This window comes from Oryctolagus cuniculus, chromosome Y, assembly GCF_051225735.1.
Source record: "Oryctolagus cuniculus isolate XC-2025 breed Fujian yellow rabbit chromosome Y, ASM5122573v1, whole genome shotgun sequence".
Taxonomy (NCBI): Eukaryota; Metazoa; Chordata; class Mammalia; order Lagomorpha; family Leporidae; genus Oryctolagus; species Oryctolagus cuniculus.
Window position 1 is genome coordinate 34294531 of NC_142889.1, and position 17298 is coordinate 34311828.

The following is a 17298-nucleotide window of genomic DNA, read 5'->3' on the forward strand; positions in this document are numbered from 1 at the left end:
GTGCAAGTACAGAGGGATCTTCATAACTGTGCAGAGGGATCTTCATAACCATGGCCAGTAATGGCCAATGCGACCTCCTGCTCCTGTTCTTTAAAAACAAACAAACAAAAAACCCAGGTGCATAATTTGATGAAGATATATATTTTCAGCTACATGTACAGTGTCAGTGGTAATGTAAAATGATGCAACCACCACAGAAAACAGTATGAATGTCCTTCATTACATTGAAAATAAAATTTTTATATTATCTGATAATCTCAGTTCTTATTAAATATCTAAAAGCATTGAAAGTTCAATATAAATAAAGTATTAGCACTGTTTGCCACAGCATAATTCACTGTAGCCAAGACTTTTAGTGTGGCCTGCACTCACAGTGCAAAGTTATGCAGGCACAGAGAAAAGAAAATCCTGTGCCATGGATGAACAGTAAGGTTATTTTCCTAAGTGAAATTAGCCACAAATATCAGTCCCCAAAAACAAATAATGTAAGATTCCAACATATGAAGTATTTAAAGTAGTCAGAGGGGTCAGCGCTGTAGTGCAGTGGTTTAAAGCCCCACCTGCCGTGTCAGCAATCCATATGGGTGCCTCTTCAATTCCTGGATACTCCACTTCTGACCCAGCTCTCTGTTATGGCCTGGAAAAGCAGTAGAAGATGGCCCAAGTCTTTAGGCTCCTGCACCTCTGTGGGAGATCTGGAAGAAGCTCGTGGCTCCTGGCTTCAGATTGGCTCAGCTGTTGTGGTCATTTGGGGAATGAACCGGTGGATGGAAGATCTTTCTCTGGCTCTACCTATCTCTGTAACTCTTTCAATTAAATAAATCTATTTTAAAAAATAGAATACGAGGGTCCAGCACTGTGGCTCAGCAGGTTAACGCCCTGGCCTGAAGCGTCGGCATTCCATATGGGCATCAGTTCTAGTCCCAGCTGCTCCCCTTTCGATACAGCTCTCTGCTATGGCCTGGAAAAGCAGTAGAAGATGGCTCAAGCCCTTGTGCCCCTGTACCAATGTGGGAGATTCAGAGTAAGCTCCTGGCTTTTGGCTTTGGGCCGATGCAGTTCTGGCCATTGCAGCCAACTGGGGGGTGAACCATCAGATGGAAGACCTCTCTCTCTCTTTTCCTCTCCTCTCTCTGCATAACTCTGACTTTCAAATAAAATAAATAAATCTTTAAAAAAATAGAATATGAGAAGCATAAATTAGAAGGGTAGTTATGGATGGTAGAAAAGGTATGCTATTCAGTAGAAATAGAATTTTTAGATGAAAACAATCCTAGAAATCTGGTGTGTGTGTGTGTAGACACATGTATACATCACTTAACTTACAGTGACAACTGCCCTTGTGAGATACAGTACTCAAGCCCTCTTCTACCTGACCTTGTAGAAGAAAAGGGCTCCCTCTGTTGGTCTTTGGTCACTCTTCAGGTGTTTGTTGAGTAGGGCTGGTGGCAGGCTATTCCCAAGTGAGTAGAGAGTCATGGCTGGTGTCATCTAGGAATGTTGGGAAAGACTGCAATGCCATATCTCTTTTCTCTCCCCAGGTTGGTCTCCTTAGTTACCACACTGTATTTGGGTGGCAATGCAGGAAGATACACCAGTCTCTGCTGAATTTATGACAATGCAATTGCAACTGAATCCTATGAATGGATCTTCCTTTATAAGAAAATGGGCAGCCTCTCATCTTGGCCTGAGACTTCTAAATGCATCCAACAATATTTCCAGTTTTATTTATTTTATTTTATTTTTTTAAGATTTATTGAATTATTTGAAAGTCAGAGTTACACAGAGAAAGGAGAGGCAGAGAGAGAGAGAAAGAGAGAGGTCTTCCATCTGATGGTTCACACCCAGTTGGCTGCAATGGTCAGAATTGTGCTGATCCAAAGCCAGGAGCCAGGAGCTTTCTCTGGGTCTCCCACATGGGCACAGGGGCACAAGGACTTGGGCCATCTTCTACTGCTTTCCCAGCCCATAGCAGAGAGCTGGATCAGAAGTGGAGCAGCCAGGTCTTGAACTGGCACCCATATGGAATGCCGGTGTTTCAGGCCAGGGCATTAACCCCCTGTGCCACAGTGCCGGTCCCTCCAGGTTTATTTTGGTAGGACCCTTGTCCAGGTATATCAGGCCAGAGAATAATCAATAATGTTTTTCCTGCCAGTGCTGTGGCTCACTAGGTTAATCCTCCACCTGTGGTGCTGGTACTCCGGGTTCTAGTCCTGTTTGGGGCACCGGATTCTGTCTCAATTGCTCCTCTTCCAGTCCAGCTCTCTGCTGTGGCCCAGCAAGGCAGTTGAGGATGGCCCAAGTGCTTGGGCTCTGAACCTGCATGGGAGACCAGGAGGAAGCAACTGGCTCCTGGCTTCAGATCACCGCAGTGTGCTGGCCATAGCGTCCATTTGGGGGGTGAACCAATGGAAGGAAGACCTTTCTATCTGTCTCTCTCTCACTGTCTGTAACTCTCTCTGTCTAACTCTGTATGGCAAAAAAATAATAATAAAATAAAAATAAATAAATAAAGTAATGTCTTTCCAACATTTACATTAACATTTCTTTCTCCATGAAAGATTTTCCTACAGAGAAGCAACATGAAAGACTTGATTTTTCTCTTCTATATCATGGAGTTGCTAAGGAAATAATTCCCTCATTAACCATTGGAGTGATCAAAGTGAATTTACATGAATGGTGAACACAGGAGATAGAGCCGAGTGAAGGCAGAAGTTCACAGTGCAGTGGGGAGACAGACACTCCTTCAGTGAGCTCAATCAGTACTAGAGGTACTGGGAGAGGTTGAGCAGCATTGAGTGAGAGATAAATGAGAGGGTTGGATAGAAGAGCAAGAGGGAGTTATTCATTTCTGGTCACCATTTTATACTTAAAAAATTTTCTGGGATACATTGTAATATTTGGATAAAGTCTTTTTTTCTCTTTCAATAATTTGCTTATATTTTCAGTTTCCATTCAATGATAATCAATTCCATAAAAAGTTGAGTTACTATGAATCAAAGCACAGTTACAAAACACATATATATGAGAGTATTTCAGGCATGGAAAGCCAAGACACTCTGGGAAAAAAAAAAAAAAAACCTAAATGAAAGATCTCCACGAGTGAGATCCCAGTGGAAAGAACGGGTCATCAAAGAAGGAGGTACCTTTCTCTGAAGGGAGGAGAGAACTTCCACTTTGACCATGGCCTTGTCTAAATATGATCAGAGTCGGTGAACTTAGGGGGCTTCCATAGCCTTGGCAGCTCATGACAAGAGCCTAGGGTGATTACTGATGCCATAAACAAGAGTGTCAATTTGTTAAGTCAACAACAGGAGTCACTGTGCACTTACTCCTCATGTAGGATCTTTGTCCTTAGTGTGCTGTACATTGAGATTTAATGCTATAACTCGTACTCAAACAATATTTTTCACTTTATGTTTCTGTGTGGGAGCAAACTGTTGAAATCTTTACTTAATGTATGCTAAACTGATCTTCTGTATATAAAGAGAATTGAAAATGAATCTTGATGTGAATGGAAGGGGAGAGGGAGTGGGAAAGGGGAGGGACATTATGGGGGTTGTAATCCATAAACTGTACTTTGGAAATTTATATTCATTAAATAAAAGTTAAAAAAAACATATATAATCCAAAATATAAGAACAGTATTTAGATATAAAGCAAAGTTACGTTCATTCACACACACAGTGGACTCAGATCTGGTCAACCTGGTTGCTCATAGGAAGGTTTGTAAAGATGGTCAAATGTGACTGTGGAGAATAAGATTTCTGCCAAAGCAAAGACATTTTCTTCCTAATACACAGCATGTGGCTGCAGGGACTAAGTATAGTTTATGGTCCACTAACAAGAAGAGCACTGAGCCTTGTGGGAAGGTTGGCTTCCCAAAGACATGCAGCAGCTTCCCTAGACTTGTTTATCTAATATGCCTTGCTAAACATGTTCCAGAGAAACCTTGGAGTTAGATGAGCACATACATGAGCTGTACAATATGCTGTTGTAATCATTATCAATAAAGAAAACACACAGGGTTAGTTTGGCAGCACTTTGCAGAGGAACTGTTTCCATGTCCTGTCTCTCCTGTCTCTCCTTTCACTTGCACACTCATCTCTTCAAGATCCTGGTGAGTCATAAAGATGGGGAATTCCATACCTGGTGTAATGGAAACATAAAGTTGGGCTGCTTTATCTCCTTTAGAAAGAGGGACACTTTTTTTTTAATTTCACAGGTAGAGTTATAGACAGTGAGAGAGAGAGAAATGTCTTCCTTCCATTGGTTCACTCTCCAGATGGCTGCTACGGCTGGCACTGCACCGATCCATAGCCAAGAGCCAAGTGCTTCTGCCTAGTCTCCCATGTGGGTGCAGGGGCCCAAGCACTTGGGCCATCCTCCACTGCCTTCCCTGGCAACAGCAGAGAGCTGGACTGGAAGAGAGGCAACTGGGACTAGCTCCTGGTGCTCATATTGGATGCCGCTGCTGCAGTCAAAGGAGTAGCCAAGTGAGCCACGGTGCTGGCCCAAAGAGGGACACTCTTTACCAAAAAGTAATTGGATGCTTGCTGTAAAAAATTAATAGTTGCTATCCTTGGAACCCTGATGAAGGCACTTTAAAAATAACTGATTGTTGGGTCAGCACTGTGGTCTAATGGGTAAAAGCCACCACCTGCAGTGGTGGGCACTGGTTGAAGTCCTGGTTGCTCCACTTCTGATCCAGCTCTCTGCTATGGCCTGCTATGGCAGTAAGAAGATGGCCCAAGTCCTTGGGCCCCTGAACCCATGTGGGAGACAAGGAAGAAGTTCCTAGCTCCTGGCTTCAGATTGGTACAGCACTGGCCATTGCAGCCATTTGAGGAGTCAACCAGTGGATGGAAGACCTTTTTCTCTTTCTCACCTCTCCTCTCTCTGTGTAACTCTAACTTTGAAATAAATAAATAAATCTAAAAAAAAAAAAAAACAGTAACTGATTTAGAGAAAGTTGGTCAAAAATAACATCAGGGGCCTTGAGCTCCTTATCTGTTTTTGCACGTGTGATATCTCTGCTGGGATGCCATTAGTAAGGTTACAATTCCCTTGGCCACTGTCCCTGGCCAGGAAGGTCAGTCAATGGGCTTGTCCCCACTGCCTCACAGAGACCTCTGCACCCTCAGCATCTGCTGTTGTGGTGGTGATATCTGAGTCCCCTTCAGGTGTGTCAGCGGTACTAGGTACGCTTCTGCAAGCCAGGGAACAAGGGGAATCACCAGTGTTAACTGTTTGTCCTGTAGCTTGACCTGAAAATGCAGCTCCCTGGCATGAACATCTTCCTTATAATGTTTACAGAGGGCTAAAAAAGGGCTTAACGGAGTACAAGATACAGAGTTCTGGTACAGTGGGCATACTGGAGGGAATTGGAGAAGGATGTGAGATGGTGCCATGGAACTGGAAAACTTTAATTAAAATCTTGGTTACTCCAGCCCAGTGCACTGTTTGGGCTCAGGAATAGAGACTGGGCTTCTGTACAAGCCATAGATTAACTAAATAACAATGTCCCTACCACTTTTGAGCAGTTGCTGAGAGAGGGAGTGTATTCAGATCTTGGTCAACAAGTTGCTTATCCTTGGATGAAGGCTTATGTAAAAATTTCTAACATTCATTAAAAGTATGGAAAAAGATTCTTGATGTTAAAGACCTGTCCATTTCCTTTTCTTTAGTCCATCAGGGGCTGACTGAGGGCAATATGTCCTTTGTGGATAGGCTAGTAAAAGCTATTGGACATCAGGTAGATAATCAGGAAGTGGCAAAATATTACTAAAACAAATGGCTTATGAAAATGCAAATCAGGATTAAAAAATGTTTTATAAGCTGTTGTCTCCAAAACCTGAAACTACGATGGCAGAAATGAATAAATTTCTTCAAACAGTACAGACTGAGCTTTACAAAACTAATTTACTGGCTGCTGCCCTTAAACATCCTGATAACATAAAATACTTTAGCTGTGGGAAGCATGGTCATTTTATTATTTCTTTTTCTTTCACTTTTTTAAGAAAATTTAGTTATTTTCTTGAAAGGCAGAGTTAGAGAGGCAGCGGCAGAGAGAGAGGGGGAGAGGGCTTCCATTGGCTGGTTCATCCCTAAATGGCTGCAATGGCTGCAGCTGTGCTGATCCAAATCCAGGAGCCAGGAGCTTCTTCTGAGACTCCCAAGTGGGTGCAGGGGCCCAAGGACTTGGGCCATCCTCTACTGCTTTCCCAGGCCATAGCAGAGAGCTGGATTGGAAGTGGGGCAGCTGACACTTGAACCAGCACCCTTATGGGATGCTGGCACTCCAGGCAGCAGCTTTAACTGTTATGCTACAGCACCAGCCCCATCAAAGTCGTTGTAATAGAAACTTTCTGTCATTGCCAAAATTACTCAACCTTCAAAAAAGTGTCCAGGGTCTGGACCTGTGGCATAGAAATCAGCTCTCTACTATGGCCTGCTATGGCAGTAAGAAGATGGCCCAAGTCCTTGGGCCCCTGCACCTGTGTGGGAGACCCAGAAGAAGCTCCTGGATCCTGGCTTCAGATTGGTACAGCGCTGGCCATTGCAGCCATTTGAGGAGTCAACCAGTGGATGGAAGAACTCTTTCTCTCTCATCTCTCCTCTCTCTGTGTAACTCTGACTTTCAAATAAATAAATAAATAAATCTTAAAAAAAGTGTCCAAAACCCAAAAAGCATATCACTGTACTAATCAGAGCTGCTCTGTTCTCTCAGTTTAAACTGAACAATGGTTCTGCTGAGGAACTAATATAATAATAATAAGGAAAGGGAGAGGATGTCCAGCTTTGCATTCTTTGAATATATACAAGGTAGGGTGAGTGCACTGGTTTGAATTGATGCAGGGACTAGCATGTGATTCAATAGGTCAAGCTGCTCTTCTGACATTGGCATCTCATACTGGAGTGCAGCTTTGGGTCCTGGCAACTCCTCTTCCATTCTAGATTTTTGCTAGTCTGTGGAGAAGGCAGTGAATAATGGCCCAACCATTTCTGTCAACCATATGGAAGACCTGGATGAAGCCCCTGGCTCCTGTCTTTCATCTAATTCAGTCCTGATGTGGTAGGCATTGTGTAGTAAGCCAATAGATGAGTGATTTCTGCTGCTTGTCTTTCTCAGTCTCTTTCAAATAAAAAATTAATTTAAAAATGAAGGAGTGGCCATTTGACATAGTGGTGTGACCACTGCTTGGGATGCCTGCATCCCATGTCAGAGAGCCTGGGTAAAGTCCCAGCTCTGCTTCTGATCCCAGCTTCATGTTGGTGTGCATTCTGAGAGACAGTGATGAGGGTTAAAGGAGTTGAGTCCGTGCCACCCTTGTAGAGACCCAGATTGTGTTTCAGGTTGCTGGTTTGGGCTTGGTCCTGCCCCAGCTGTGGCATAAAGTTGGGGAGTGAGCCAACAGATTTGACACATATCCACATATTTTCTTTTCAGTACAAAAATAAAATAATTATTTTTAAAGATCAAGAGAGTTCTCAAAAGCTTTAAAATAAAAAGATCAAGCTGTTTCAAAACTATCACAAATGTATTCAGAACAGGAAACACATTGTGAATATTGTATTATTTCTGCAGTCTCCATACAGGCATGTAGATGCTTAGAGGGGGTCCAGTTTTATAACGTTGGCCTAATGGGAATTGGGTAAGGTTTAGCCTTTATAGTATTTGATGCTGTCCCTGTTTTACTAACATGATGAGGATATTGTCATCTTACAATTTGGTCATTTTAAGAGTAGTTAATTTTGAAATTATTTCAAACTTACAGAAATACCATGAGTGAGTCCCATTCATTGAGAATGCTGTTAGTATCCTTCTAGCACTTTTGCCCCTGACCCAAGATGTTTCTGCTAACTATAGGGTGGTCCCCTGATAAATAGCATATGAACCCCAATTTAAGAAACCAACATTAATCCAACACAACCCAATCCACAGAACTATCACATCTTTTTCCAACCATGTTAAAATATCATTTCTCCCACTGTGATTCCATGTTATATTTCTGGAATTCTAATATGAAATTCTAATATGAAAACCCTTAATAGATATCAAGAGCAGAGATGACTCAAGCTGGGTCGCTCCAGTGTTCCTTTCTGAGAAAATGTGGGCCCTGTATTCTCATCAGAAGCACCATGGTTCGATGCTGGGCTCTGCTCAGTCTCCCATCTGTGCTATGATGGATGCTATCAACTTGGTACTTAGTGAATTTCTGCCAGATTGATTCACATGTAACCTTTTAAGTATTTATTTATCCATTTTGAATGCATAATTACAATGAGTGATCTATATCTATATCTATGTCTACATCTATATCTTTTAAAAGGATTTATTTATTTATTTGAGAGAAAGAGAGGCAGTGAGAGAGAGAGACAGGTCTCCCATCTACTGGTTAACTCCCCAATTGGCCGCAACAGCCAGAGCTGCATCAATCCACAGCCAGGAGCCAAGAGCTTCTTCTGGGTCTCCCATGCAGGTGCAGAGGTCCAAGCACTTGGGCCATCTTCTACTGCTTTCCCAGGCCATAGCAGAGAGCTGGATCTCTCTCTCTCTCTCTCTCTCTCTCTCTGCTGATTCATTTCCAAAGAGTTGCAATGTTTAGTTCTTTGTCAAGCTGAAGCTAGGATGAATGACTATTTCCCGGTCTTTCACATGGGTGGCAGGGCCCAAGGACTTGGGCCATGTTCTGAAGCCTTCCCAGGTACATTCACATTGTGCTTGATCAAAAGCAGGGAAGCCGGAACTTGAGGCAGCACCACAGCACTCTGATGTGGAATGCTGGTGTGGCAGGCAGTGGCAAAACTTGCTGCACCACAGCATTCATATATGCTGTGCTATATACACATTTTTATTCCTTTTTGGAATGTGTGGACTTTTATTAAAAATTATTCCAATATTATGCCAGTATCCTACTTCCTATCAAATTTTCATCCACTACCTTTAATAGTATTTCTAATCATCAATACTATATGAAATGCTGGTGTTTTAATTCCCAATATTGTTTCTTCATTTATATTTTGATCTAGCATCAAAGCTAAGGGCTCACTCTTCTGTCCTAGTTAGTGTGTCATTATGTTTTATATCATTATGAGTTCATAGATTCTTATCTTGTTAAAGGTATTATAGTCTGAAATTATGTGTTCTGATGCTCAAGTTATTCCAGATCCTAGAGGAATCCTCTTCAACACACCAAATTAGGGCCCCAATATCTACAGTTGGTGTAAGTACCATCCTAGGAGAAAAGATTCACTAATTCTTATCTCCCTTCCCTGAATTACATTTCCCTTAAAGGTGCCATTTCTTTCATCAAGTCTTGTTACTATTAATGAAGATTTACCATTCAGCAGTACTCTTCTATGTTTTCTCTGGAGATGTTCTTTAATACTAAGGCCATTTTACAAACCAAAATCTCATCAAGTCACACTCCTCTTTCAACTGTGTGGATGGTTTCCCATGACCTTTGAACAGGGACCATAGGACTTACTGTGGTCTTCAGAAAGACAATGCTATGTATGGGTTGTACCCAGTTAGGTCTTGTCTACCAGCTGTCTGCTCGCTATTATCTTCTTACATGCTAGGACTCAGAAGGCTCTCAGTTGTATCACAGACTTTACAAATTTCCTCTCAACCCATCAAAATTACTAAAAGTTCCAAATGTGAGGCTAAACTGTTTTTTTATAAAAAAATTATTATTTTATTTGAGAGGTAGAGTTACAGACAAAGGGAGAGACAGAGAGAAAAATCTTCTGTCCACTGGTTTACTTCCCAGTAGACACAACAGACTGAGTTGGGTTGATCTGAAGCCAGGGGCCAGAAGCCTGGAGCTTCACTCTTCTCTCCCATATGGGTGCAGGAGCCCAAGCATTTGGGCCATCTTTGACTGCTTTTCCAGGCCAAAGCAGAGAGCTGGATTGGAAGAACAGCTGGAACTCAGACTGGCACCACAGGCAGAGGCTTAGCCCACTACGCCACAGTGCTGGACCCTAAACTCTTTTAAAATAAGATTTACAGTATTTGTTTGAAAGGCAGAGATACAGAGAGAGAAGGTTGCAGTGGAGACAGAGATCTTCATCTGTTGGTTCATTCCCCAAATAGATGCAGTAACAGGGAGATGGATCATAATGGAGCAGCTGGGACTCAAACCAGTGCTCACATGAGATGCTGGCATTACAGGCAGTGGCTCCATGTGTCAGCTACTTCATTTCTTCTTTCAAAGGAGTTCTCATCTCTAAGTGATTCAGAAAGATGTACCAAAGGACCTTTGAGGTAGTTATGATAAATTATCTCTTTTAAATTTTACATTCCACAGGACACACAGTATAACTAAATTATTTACCAACACAACCTCATTCCTTGAGAGTGGCCTAACTCAGATGAGATATGTAATGAATGCTAATCTAATGAATGCTAATCTCTGGATAAAAAGTGATGATCATATCCATAAAGAAGATTGCAGTATAGCTCAGCTGAACAAAGGATAACATGATACTGTGAGTTAGTCAATAGCAACACAAAAATATGGTGACCATTTAAAATGCATATTAAAATAATTTCATCATGACAGCCTCCATTTTGGATACACCTTCAGTGCTCTAAGTTTCTACAGCACAAGCAGCAGTGTGGGCAATGAAAGAATCTTGCTGGGAGAGATAAGCGGAATCTTTTAGCATCACTGACTCACACATTAGCAAGACAGATTTTCTGCAAATAATTGAAATCCATAATCAGCAGCTTTGTTCAAAATTTCATTTTCTGTAACTGTGAAAATGAAATTAAGGGATGAGATTTGGGACAGAATTCTTAAAGATACATGAAGAAGGTTATTGAGTGGTACATAACTTGGCAAACCCACAGCAGCAGGTTTTATATAAGAAACAGATCACCATAAACAGCTCACTCACACCATCAGAGTGCCCAATTTTGTCTTCTACCTCTTTAACTTCATCTCCATTATCAGCAATTTTATTTATGTTTTAGAATTTAGTTCAAATTGAAGGTATAACCAGAGGATATCACTACTCCTAATCTAGGTAATACCAGTGAGCAAAAATACAGTGTCTTCAATGGAAAACATCCAACTTTCAGTATTATGCCAAACTTATTAAAGAACATGATACTGGATTTTTTACAATGATGGAATAATAAAAATCATTAAAGCAATTTATCAGGTTTATTATGCACATCAAGTGAAAGTGCTGGCAGTGTGTGCAAATGTAGAGCACAGTGTGTAAATTGTTGAGTATTGTCAGGCAGAAGTGAGAAAATTAATCATGCTGGGTAAAAATATATGGGAACAAGAATTCAGCAGGCAATGTTAAGCAGAGAAGCACCACATGGAAGTATGGAATCATTGTTTCATCAATGGATACCCTATTCTGGGTTCACAGCTGGGAGGTAGAAATACACTTGGAGATGCAGAGGTCCCTGATCCTCTTCATGATGACTTTTAACCAACCCAACCAAGACAGTATTCTTAGTCATTCTCACATGGAAGCAAGTGTCTTTCTGCCTTTATCTCAGCTGTGGGCTCTTTCAATTATCCTTCTTCCAGTGCTGGACTTAAGTATCCTGTAAGTGGAGCAGATTTTCTTCCCCAGAAGAGCAGCTGGAGACAACAGTGGAGAATCAGGTGTCAATGATTGTGAAAATGTAATTGACCCTACAGAGCCCTCTAGTGGTGAATAGTCACATTCAAATGATTCATGACCCATTATTATAGCCCAAGGAGGACCCCAGCAACACTCAGGCCTCCCAGGGTTAATTAAACCAAAGATGCTCTCCAGTTAGCACACCTCCTCTCGCTTGTTATTGAGAGAGGCGCTTGAGGACTTAATCTAGGAGAGCTTCCTTGTCAGATGCTTTGACCCTCAAGAGGAGAGTTCTTGCACAGAGTAATCATAAGCCTCTCTCCCTGGTCCATGTCCTTGGATGCAATGTGCAAGCTTCATGACACAGAAAAATAAGGAAGGAAGGAAGGAAGGAAAGAAGGGAGGGAGGAAGGAAGGAAGAGAGAAAGAAAGAAAGGAAGGAAGAGAGAAAGAAAGAAAGGAAGGAAGAGAGAAAGAAAGGAAGGAAGGAAGGAAGAGAGGAAGGAAGGAAGGAAGGAAGGAAGGAAGGAAGGAAGGAAGGAAGGAAGGAAGGAAGGAAGGAAGGAAGGAAAAGAAAATAGCATTGTGGTGCAACTCATGGGTTTACCATAAATTGAGATAAAGCGGGGGCTGGTGCTGTGCCATAATCATTAAGCCTCTGCCTGTGGCACTGGTATCCCATACAGGTGCTGGTTCATGTCTCGGCTGCTCCACTTCCAATCCAGCTCTGTGCTAATGACCTGGGAAAGCAGTGGATGGTGGCCCAAGTGCTTGGACTCCCATACCCATGTATGAAGAAGCTCATGGTTCCTGGCTTTGAGTTGGTCCAGCTCTGGCCATTGTGTCCATTTGGGGAGTGAACTAGCAAATGGAAGACCTCTCTCTTGGTCTTTCCCCTTGTCTATCTATGACTGCTTGTCAAATAAATAAGTAAATATTTTAAAAAATTAGACAAAGTAACATTTATCTGTGTAATTTCTGTTCTATAAGTAAATCAGAAATTAGAGACTAAGCATAATTGGTTTTCAAATTTCCTATAAATCAAAAATTTACCTCTTGCAGTAACATGCAGTAAAATTTACTTTTTCAAAGAGGAAGAAGTTTAATAAGAGTCTTCAAAGAACTTTCTATGATGAGCCAAATTCACTGTTGCCAGAAAAAAATTTGTAAATTTTAGGAAGGCTGATTAGAAAAAAATCAGATATGCCTTCTCCTAGCCACATGACTTTGTGAGATTAAGAAAGTGCTTTGGCCGACACCATGGCTCAATAGGCTAATCCTCCACCTGCGGCGCCGGCACACCAGGTTGTAGTCCTGGATGGAGGGCCAGATTCTGTCCCGATTGAGGGTGCAGTGGCCATTGTGGGTTGAACCAATGGAAAAGGAAGACCTTTCTCTCTCTGTCTCTCTCTCACTGTCTACTCTGCCTGTAGGAAAAAAAAAAAAAAAGAGAGTGCTTTGTTTCAACTTTTTCCTATTGATGAATACTGTCCCTTGAAATTTTTTCTTTGAAACTAAATACTAATTACCAGTAATCAATCATCCAAATAAGTACATGATAATATACATTAATTACTTTTTATTCAGCACATCATAGTGACAAATGTAGAGTAGTAGCACATTTATAGTATGTTCTGGACTCTATTAAAATATTTATTTATGAGAAAGAGAGAGATCTTCCACCTGCTGGTTTATTCCCCAAATGACTACAATTGCTGGGGCTGGGCCAGGCAAAAACCAGGAGCATGGAACTCCAACTGGTTCTTCCATAAAAGTGGGAAGTGCCAAAGTATTTCAGTAATGTTCTGCTGCTTTCCTACACACATTAGTAGTGAACTGGATCAGAACTGGGACTGGAACCTGAGTTCATTTGAGATGCCAGCATTGTGAGCAGCTGCTTAATCTGCACCAAATGCTGGCCCCTGTTCTTGATTCTTAAAGGAAGGACACAGTAATGTCTAGCTGAAGAGAGATATGTACCAGACTTGAGTTTTACTATGGACAGATGACAGACACTGTAGATTTAGCTGAGTTTATGCCCAAGGGGTAGGATTCATTTAAGTTTCTTTTTTAAAGATATGTTTTATTTACTTGAAAGACAGAGTTACAGAGAGAGCCAGAGCCAGAGCGAGAGCAAGAGTGAGAGTGAGAGTGAGAGCGAGAGAGAGAGATGTCTTCCATTCCACTGGTTCTCTCCCCAGTGACTGCAATGCCCAGAGCTGAACTGATCCAAGCCCGGAGCCAGGAGCTTCTTCCAGGTGTCCCATATGGGTTAGGGACCCAAGGACCTGGGACATCTTCCACTGCTTTCCCAGGCCATAGCAGAGAGCTGGATCAGAAAAGGAGCAGGCAAGACTTGAACTGGTGCCCATAAAGGATGCTGGTGCTGCAGGCTAGGGCTTTAACCCACTGCACCATAGCACTGCCCCCATTTGGGTCTTCTAACAAATCCTGGTGTTAGCTTGACTTGTAAATAGAGACAATTAATAAATTGGTAAATAATAGAGATATCTTTTGTTTATTTAGAAGGAGACTTTTAAAAGTAACTTTATAAAGAATATAAGGAGGGACTAGCATTTAAGCCACCATTTGTGAGAATGAAATCCTATATGGGTGCCAGTTCAAGTTCTGGCTGCTACACTTCTGCTACAGCTCCTTGATGATGGCCTGAGGAAACATTAGAGAATTGGGCAAGTGCTTGGGCTCTTTCACCATGTGGCAGGCATGGACGAAGTTCCTGGCTTTGACCTAACCCAACCCCTGTCTTTGTAGCCATTTGGGGAATGAACCAGATGATGGAAGATCTGTCTTTCTCTCTTCTCCATAACTTTGACTTTCAAATAAACAAATAAGTCTTTTATAAAATAGGTGATATTATCCAATGTTAAAATGAATTCTTTAATGTTTCTTCAAAGGTCCTTTATTCTTCTGTATTGTAGGAAATAGCTGAAAATATTTAAACCCATTTTGATAGATTTTTTAAATTTATTTGAAAGAATTATAGAGATAGCTATAGAGATAAAGATATAGAGAAATATAGAGAAAGAGAGGGAGAGAGAGATAGAGAGAGAAAGAGAGAGATGTTGGTTCCATTTGTTGGTTCACATCCCAAATGGCCACAATGGCCAGGACTGGGCTGACCCAAATCCAGAAGCCAGGAGCTCCTTCTGGGCTGCCCACATAGGTGCAGGACCCCAAATACTTCGACCATCTGAGACTTGAATTGGTGGCCATATGGGATGCCAGCACCATAGTCGCTGGCTTTACCCACTATTTTCACAGTGCTGGGCCTCAATTTTACTTTAAAAATAATAAAAAAATAAGTTTCATATTTTACTAACAATCAAATAGATTAAAAATAGGTACATTTGTTTTGGGAATCTCTAACATTTTCAATCATTATACCAATTTAAAAGTCAGTACATCAGCTTGAACAGATACGGAGGTCCAGGTTGGGTAGATTTTTTTCTTCTGTGGAATTTACATACATTCTATCATCCTAATGATTTTTAGTTCTTTAGCAATGCTTTATATAAAACCACTCAACATTTCATGTTTATAAAATTAAATGATAATGTGTATTGTCCATGAACCTTTTGAAATACCTTCTTATAAAATATAGGGGCTGGCACTGTGGCATAGCGAGTAAAGCCACCGCCTGCAGTGCCAGCACCCCATATGGGCACTGGTTTGAGACTGGGCTGCTCCACTTCTGATACAGTTCTCTGCTATGGCCTGGGAAAGCAGTAGAAGATGGCCCAGGTCCTTGGGCCCCTGTACCCATGGGGAAACCCAGAGGAAAATCCTGGCTCCGGGCTTCAGATCAGCTCAGCTCTGGCCATTGCAGACATTTGAGGAGTGAAGCAGCAAATGGAAGACCTCTTTCTCTCTCTCTCTGCCTCTCTTTCTCTCTCTGTGTAACTCTTTCAAATTAAATCTTGAAAGTGACAAGGAAGGAAGGAAGGAAGGAAGGAAGGAAGGAAGGAAGGAAGGAAGGAAGGAAGGAAGAAAGGAAGGAAGGAAGGAAGACAGAAAAGGAAAGAAAGAAAACAGAAGGGGTAACAAGAACCTGAAATGACTGAGGCTTATGTCCTTGTTCCATCAGTCCCAACTCTGAGTATAGATAAGGACATGGGGTGCCAGTTTCTTTCTGGCTACTTCTTGCTGATATGAACCATTAACATGGAGTGAGTATCTGTACTCTGGATTGGATTGATTGAAGAGCAGTCTTGGGTTTTTCCTGCATAATTGCTGGGGATTTAGTAGTCATATGCTCCTGTAAAAACTTTTGAAATATGTTAATTATACATGGTAATAATGGAAGCATTATGACTATGAGGATAAAAGGAGAAATTAGAAACATTGCCCATGGTGGGAAAGATGGCCAAAATGAGGAGAACAAAGAGGGATATAGGAGAGCAAAAGAGTCCTGCCAGTTAATGTGAAGACAGATGTACACCTGAGTGCTCCTGTTTTGTTTAGTGTGTACGTGCAGTCAAGGAGCTGTGGGGTAGTTAGTCTGGCCTGCTTCTGGTCCTGGGGCCCCTCATTTCCTAGCTGGCCTGGGAGGAGAGCTGGCCTGAATAGATTAGTTTTAATAGGTGACATCTCTAAAAGAAATTTAGAACTCTGCCTGCAATGTTACTAATGCTAGGTCATCCCTTCAACCATGCTGGTTACTTTGGAAGTTGGGAAGAGTGAAGGGCTTTTTCAGTTTAGGGAGGGCCAACAGGGTCTGCAGCTCTGACCCAGGAGTCCTTCAACCTCCAGGGCAGTTCCATTTCCAGTAGTGTCGCTCTTGGTAGAGTTGTCAGGCCCCTTCAGGAGCCATCTTCTAGCATAACTGCTGCTTGCCCAATGCCCAGATTGCTCATATTGCCAATCAGTGCCATTTGAGGTAGACAGGCTTTGTTGGGTCTCCTTGGTGGAAGACTCCTATGTAAGGCAGCCATTAATTGGCCTGCCGTCTATCCTTACATTGCTCCTGTACATTGGCTGCCTAAATAACTCCTCTTCCTCCTAGTCTCTGTTAAAGTGGACTACAGAGGCAGCCTTTGGGAAGGTCAGCCAAGGGGGTGCTCAATCCCATCCCTAATCCTTGGTGGCCAGAGCTACAAATCTATAGTCACAGGCATGTTATCACAGTGTTTTTCAGGGCTGGTACTGTGGCACAACAGATTAAAGCCCCAGCATGCAGTGCTGGCTCACCATACAGATGCCAGTTCAAGTCCCAGATGCTTCACTTTTGATCCAGCTCCCTGCTAATGCACCTAGGAAAACAGCAGAGGATGGCACAATTCCTTGGGCCCCTGAATCCATGCGGGAGAACTAGGAAGAAGCTCCTGGCTCCTGACTTTGGAATAGTTCTGCTCATGTGGCCGTTTGCAGAGTGAACCAGAAGATGAGAGACTTCTCTCTCTCTTTGTAATTCTTTCAGATAAATAAAATAAAAATAAACCTTTAGAATAAATAAAAATAAAAAAAAGAAAGATAAGATTATGCCCATAAGGAAAGGTATGTCCCTCTAGGTAAGATCAAACATTAAGACCATCTTATCTAAATTGTCATGCATTTTGAAGTAATTATTAAGACCCTCTCTCCCTTAGTTTGGTTTGAAAAGGAAGGTTTCAAATGTTTACTGTACAAAAAGTCTTTCAGAACCTTGAAGAGGACACATTTTAAACATAGAGCCCACAATGTTTC

The 17298-nt window shown here is 41.9% G+C and overlaps 1 long non-coding RNA gene across 1 annotated transcript in view; it reads right to left on the reverse strand.

The window, feature by feature from the left end:
- Positions 1–11158: 11158 nt before the first annotated feature.
- Positions 11159–17298, reverse strand: part of LOC149119519 (uncharacterized) — a 77547-nt gene continuing 71407 nt past the window's right edge. The window contains exon 2 of the long non-coding RNA XR_016228626.1: positions 11159–11612. This is a non-coding gene — a long non-coding RNA (uncharacterized LOC149119519). The remainder of the gene's footprint in view (positions 11613–17298) is intronic.